This window comes from Lipotes vexillifer, unplaced genomic scaffold (assembly GCF_000442215.2).
Source record: "Lipotes vexillifer unplaced genomic scaffold, Lipotes_vexillifer_v1.1 scaffold71, whole genome shotgun sequence".
Classification (NCBI taxonomy): domain Eukaryota; kingdom Metazoa; phylum Chordata; class Mammalia; order Artiodactyla; family Lipotidae; genus Lipotes; species Lipotes vexillifer.
In genome coordinates, this window is record NW_006793703.1 from 9,226,654 (window position 1) to 9,233,021 (window position 6,368).

Genomic DNA, 6,368 nt, shown 5'->3' on the forward strand with positions numbered 1-6,368 from the left:
AAGTAGGAAGGAGATTTTTACTTTTCACTATATACCCTTTTATGTGGCATCATTTACTTGTGTTCATATAACTTTTTAAATTAAATATGTTTTCTGAAGGTACTATAAAGCTAGATTGTGAGGAAACCTGAACCCTAAGCTAAGTTTTTTTTTTTTAATTTTATTTATTTATTTATTTATTTTTGGCTGCGTTGGGTCTTCGTTTCTGTGCGAGGGCTTTCTCTAGTTGCGGCAAGCAGGAGCCACTCTTCATCGCGGTGCGCGGGCCTCTCACTAACGCGGCCTCTTTTGTTGCAGAGCACAGGCTCCAGACGCACAGGCTCAGTAGTTGTGGCACACGGGCCCAGCTGCTCCACGGCATGTGGGATCTTCCCAGACCAGGGCCCGAACCCGCGTCCCCTGCACTGGCAGGCAGACTCTCAACCACTGCGCCACCAGGGAAGCCCTAAACTAAGGAGGGTTTATTGTTCTTTGCAAGCCCTGGGACACAAAGATTTTTTTTTTAGTTAATTTTTATTTGAGTATAGTTGCTTTACAACACAGAGATGATTTTTGATGTGTTTAATATTACAAAAAAATAATTGTCCTGCAATTTTGGAAAGACTGGAGCAATGAAGGATTAGATGAAAATGCATAACATATGAGACATTTTATAGTATAATTTTCTTAACTTTTCAGATAACTGATATGGTACACAAAGTTTTAAAGAAACAGCATTATTGGGATATAATTCACCCATTTATGGTGCACAGTTTCAATTATTTTTCATGTAGTCAGATATATACAGCTATCACTATAGTCAGTTTTACAACATTGCAGCACCTCAAAAAGAAACCCTATACTCTTAACTATCATCTCTCTTTCCCACCATAACCCCCAACTCCAAGCAATCACTGAGCCCTAAGCAACTATTCTTTCTATCACTATAGATTTCCCTATTCTGGAATTACATATAAACAGAATCATACAGTATGTGAACTTTTGTGACTAGCTTATTTCACGTACCATAATGTCTTCAAGGTTCATTGGTGTTGTAGCATGTAACATTATGTCTTTCATTTTTATGGTCAAATAATATTTTGTTAAATGGATAATACTTCATTATGTTTATCCATTTGTCAGTTGATGAATGTATTGCTCCCACTTTTTGGCTATTAGGAATAGTGCTGCTATAATAATTCATGTACAGGTCTTTATGGACATATGTTTTCATTTCTCTTGGCTATGTACCTAGGAGTGGAAATGCTGCATCATATTGTAAGTCTATGTGTGATTGTTTGAGGAATTGTCAAATTATTTTCCAAAGCAGCTGCGCCATTTACATTCCCACCAGCAGTATATGAGGGTTCTCATTTCTGCACATCCTCACCATCACTCGATATTGTCTGTCTTTTTAGTTCCCTGATGACTAAAGGTGATGAGCGTCTTTTCATGTGCTTGTTTGCCACTTGTATGTTTTCCTTGGATAAAGGCCTATTCACCATCTTTTCCCATTCTAAAAATTGGCTTGTTTGTCTTTTTGTTGTTGAGTTGTAAGGTCTTTTCATATTATGAATATGATTCCCTTATGACACACAATTTTTTCTCCCATTCTGCGTGATATTACTTTCTTCATGGTATCCTTTGAAACACAAAAGTCTTCAGTTTTGAAGACTTTCAAATTATCTGTTTTTATCTATTGTTGCTTATTTTTTTCATGTCATATTTAAAAATCCTTTGCCAAATCTGAGATCATGAATATTTACCCCATGTTTTCTTCTTATACTTTTTATACCGTTAACACTTACATTTAGGTCTTTGATCCATTTTTAATTAATTTTTTTGTGTATGGGTGAGATAAGGATCCAATTTCTTTCTTTCCTTTCTTTCTTTCTTTCTTTCTTTCTTTCTTTCTTTTCTCTTTTTTTTTTCTTTTCACACGATTAGCCATTTGTCCCGTCATCATTTGCTTAAACAACTATTCTTTTCTCATTAAATAGTCTGTGCACCCTTGCTGAAAATTAGTTGAACATTGACACATGATTATATTTCTGGACATTAGTCCATATGTCTTTCCTTGGTCTGGTATCATACTGTCTTGATTACTGTTGTTTTGTAGTAAGTTTTGAAATTGGGAAATGTGAGTTTTCCTACTTTCCTATTCTTTATTAAGATTGTTTTGGTGACCTGTGTCCCTTGTAATTCCATATGTGTATAGAATCAGTTTGTCAATTTCTAGAAAAAAGCCAGCAGAGATTCTAATATGGATTGCATTGAATCTGTAGATCAGTTTGGGGAATATTAGTATTTTCCATTTATTTATATCTTCTTTAATTTCAATAATATTTTATAGTTTTCAGAGTATAAGTTTAGCACTTCTTTTGTGAAATTTATTACTAAGTATTTTATTCTTTTTGATATTATTGTAAGTAAAATTGCTTTCTTAATTTCATTTTTGGATTGTTCTTTGCAAGTGTATAGTAACACAATTGATTTTTCAATATTGATCTTGTATCCTGCAACCTTGCTGAACTCACTTATTAGTTCTAATAATTTACAGTGTACTCTTAACTCTTAAAAAAACAAAAGCAAGAAGTATTTATCTGATTGAAGATGCTGTGTATGGAGAAGAGAGGGTGACAGCCACCATAGCTATGCCAAACTATCCTTCTGGTTTGTATCTTCCTCTTACCTCTCTAGAGCTGGCAACCTCATTCTCAGTTCCCTAATATGTAATCAACATACCCAAACACTTATATGTTAATTCAGCTCATAGCAGTCACTTAATCCTTCTGTATCTGGGTTGAGGACATTTGGTTTCTAAATCAAAATATGAAAGGAAAGAAAGGGAAAGAAATTCTAAATATAAACCCTACAGGTCAGACATTTATATACTCTTTGCTTTACTGTCTCTTACAAGTGCTCTTACTGAAGCTTGTTTTGCTTTCTAACAGACACTTGCTTTCCAGAGAGAAAAATGCTGGCTAATTTTAGTTAGCTTACTACTTACTATTCACTTTGTAATATTTGATTGGTCATTATTCCTTAGTAAGAAGATAGAGAATGAAAAATTAGATCATTTCTAAAGTTGTTTGTGCATTAGCTTCTCAGCATCATTTTTATTCTCCCACTTTCTTCATGTGCAAATATCTGTCAATGGGATATGTAAGTAATCATGACTCTTCCAGGTATTTACTTTTATTTTACTTATTTATTTTTTTAATTTTAATTTTTTATTTTTGGCTGCATTGGGTCTTTGTTGTTGCACATGGGCTTTCTCTAGTTGTGGGGAGCAAGAGCTACCCTTCGTTGTGGCGCGTGGGCTTCCCATTGTGGTGGCTTCTCTTGCTGCATCACACAGGCTCTAGGTGTGGGGGGCTCCAGTAGTTGTGGTGCGCGGCCTCAGAAGTTGTGGCTCGTGGGCTCTAGAGCGCAAGCTCAGTAGTTGTGGCGCATGGGCTGCGTTGCTCCACGGCATGTGAGATCTTCCCGGACCAGGGATTGAACCCATGTCCCCTGCATTGTCAGGCAGATTCTTAACTACTGCGCCACCAGGGAAGTCCCATGTATTTATTTTTAGTTTCCAATTCTGCTTTTCTCATTTGATTCTCTGGAAGCACATTTTTTTTTTCATACTTCAATACTGTGGCTTGCCAGAAATAGTTTTAGGTTCAATATCTTGTTTTTGTATTTGGTTGTAATTACTTTGAAAAGTGTTTATTGGTCCTCCCCTCTCCCCTAGTTAAATCTTAGGAATTAACTCTAATCCTTTAAAAATATTCATCAAATTTGTAAGCAGATATATAATTCTATTTGCAGTATTTAGAGTCTTTATCCTTGATAGATAAGCCTGAATTGTCTTCCGTAACCTCAAAATTTACTAACCTGCTGATACATTCAAAAGAATTAAATTACTCTTCAGTATCCCAAACTACCATCTCTATTCTCATTTTTAAAAACATGTCTAGGAGGAGCTGGGATAGAATGGAAAAAGTTCTGAGTTTGGAAACAGCCAACAGAAACTATAGAAAGAAAACACTTGAGGGACTTCCCTGGTGGTCCAGTGGGTAAGACTCCACACTCCCAGTGCAGCGGCCCGGGTTTGATCCCTGGTTGGGGAACTAGATCCCAATGCATGCTGCAAATAAGAAGCCTGCATGCCGCAACTAAAGATCCCGCATGCCTCAACAAAGATCCTGTGTGCCACAACTAAGACCCGGTGCAGCCAAAATAAATTAAAAAAAAAAAAAAGAAAATACTTGAAATAGACATTGTGAAAAAAAAGGTGTCTTTAAAAAAAAAGGACAGAATCAAACTATGTAAAGCCTATTACAGGAGTAATGTCAGTTGTCATCATTTCCTCCCTCCTCTCTCCTCAGATATTTAGGAAATGAAAATTGGAGTGGTGGGTATCTGACATAGAGATGTTTTTGTTTATTTCACTGTTGAACTCTAATGAAAATGAAAAAAAAGCCCATCCCATGCTCTGCATGATCTGTGACTATGCAGAGTGAAATGATAATCAGGTTTATTTAGTTGCTACATAAGCAGAGAGAGACTACTAATGAACAAATGTGAATCTCTAGAAACATAAAGTATTACAACATTCTGAAGATATTAATGATTTGCATTCCCCCAGTATTCCAGCTTAAAGCTTTGGGGAAAAGTGAGTTTTCTGTGTGTTTAAGAGAAGGAAATACGCAGGTGGGTCAGATCCTGTTCCTTCATTCCTCCCTTCCATCCTTCCTTCCTTCCCTCCTTCCCTCCTTCCTTCCTTCCTTCTTTCCCTCCTTCCTTCCTTCCTTCCCTCCTTCCTTCCCTCCTTCCTTCCCTCCTTCCTTCCCTCCTTCCTTCCTTCCTTCCTTCCTTCCTTCCTTCCTTCCTTCCTCTCTCTCTCCCTCCCTCCCTCCCTCGCTCCTTCCCTCTCTCTCTCTTTGTTTGTTTGTTTCCTTCTTTTCCTCTTGTGTCTCGACTAAAGCAGAATCTGAGACTGCTTGCTCTTTTTACCTGCAGTGTCAGCGCAATCAGCAGCAGCCTGAATAGCTTGGGGCAGGACGTGAAAGCACATGGCAGCCCCTTCTGTGCATCAGCTAATTCCATGCTCTAGCTATAGCCTTGGGAACCTGAGAAATCCCAAACAGATGTTTCTTCTAAAGGTAAGGGAGAACGTGAAAACTGATCCTCCTAAAAAAAGAGATAAAAATAAAAAGTACATCTGTGTATTTAAATCCAGCATGAGGAAGGTAATGCTGAAGGTTTCATTAGCAAATTTAAACACCTCGGTGCAGGCTCCTGATAATTTGAATTTTCAACTACTTTATGCAAATTTACCCTCTAGTTATATTTTTTTAGTTTTCTTTCCTCCTGTCCAAAATCAAGTACCATAAACTAAAGTTAATACATATGTACATATATATATTATATATATATGATCAAATATTATTAATAAGGCAAGTTAACATACTGTTCAATTTTCAGTCGAGCATTCAACCAAGCTTTATGACCGCTTCCTATGTGCCAACTTGGGAAAACTGGGAGGATGCTGCTGTATCAATAGAAAGGGTACAGGGCTTCCCTGGTGGCACAGTGGTTAAGAATCCGCCTGCCAATGCAGGGGACATGGGTTCGAGCCCTGGTCTGGGAAGATCCCACATGCCGCGGAGCAACTGAGCCCGAGAGCCACAACAACTGAACCTGCATGCCACAACTACTGAAGCCCATGTGCCTAGAGCCCGTGCTCTGCAACAAAGAGAAGCCACTGCAATGAGAAGCCCGCGCCCTGCAACGAAGAGTAGCCCCCGTTCGCCGCAACTAGAGAAAGCCCATGTGCAGCAACAAAGACCCAATACAACCAAATCTAAAAAAATTTTTTAAAAATTAGAAAGGGTACAGGACATCCGAGTTGAGCATCTTTGGATTGAAATCGTGGCTTCACATCTGCTATTCATGTGACCCTAGAAAGAAATCTCTTTCACAGATTAAAAGAAGCTGCCATAAATATATGCTCCCCAATCAAGCCTTGTGAAGGACTTTGATGCTGGGGCATCCTCCCGGGCCTTGAGTTGGAGGGACGCTTGTGTGTGCACAGGCAAGGGTGGAATCCACTGAGGATGCCTTTTAAGGATCAAACGATATGGTCCCCAAATCCCTGCTTCCAGAGAGAGAGAAATTTTTGTGAGAAACGAAAGACTGCTCTTATTCAGTGTATTAGTTTGCTATGGCTGCCATCATAAAATACCACAGACTGTGTAGCTTAAATGATAGAAATTAATTTTGTCGCCGATCTGGAAGCTGGAAGTCCAAAATCATGGTGCCAGCAGGCTTGGTTTCTAGTGAAGCCTCTCTTCTTGGCTTGCAGATAGCCTTGTACTCATGAGACCTCACATGGC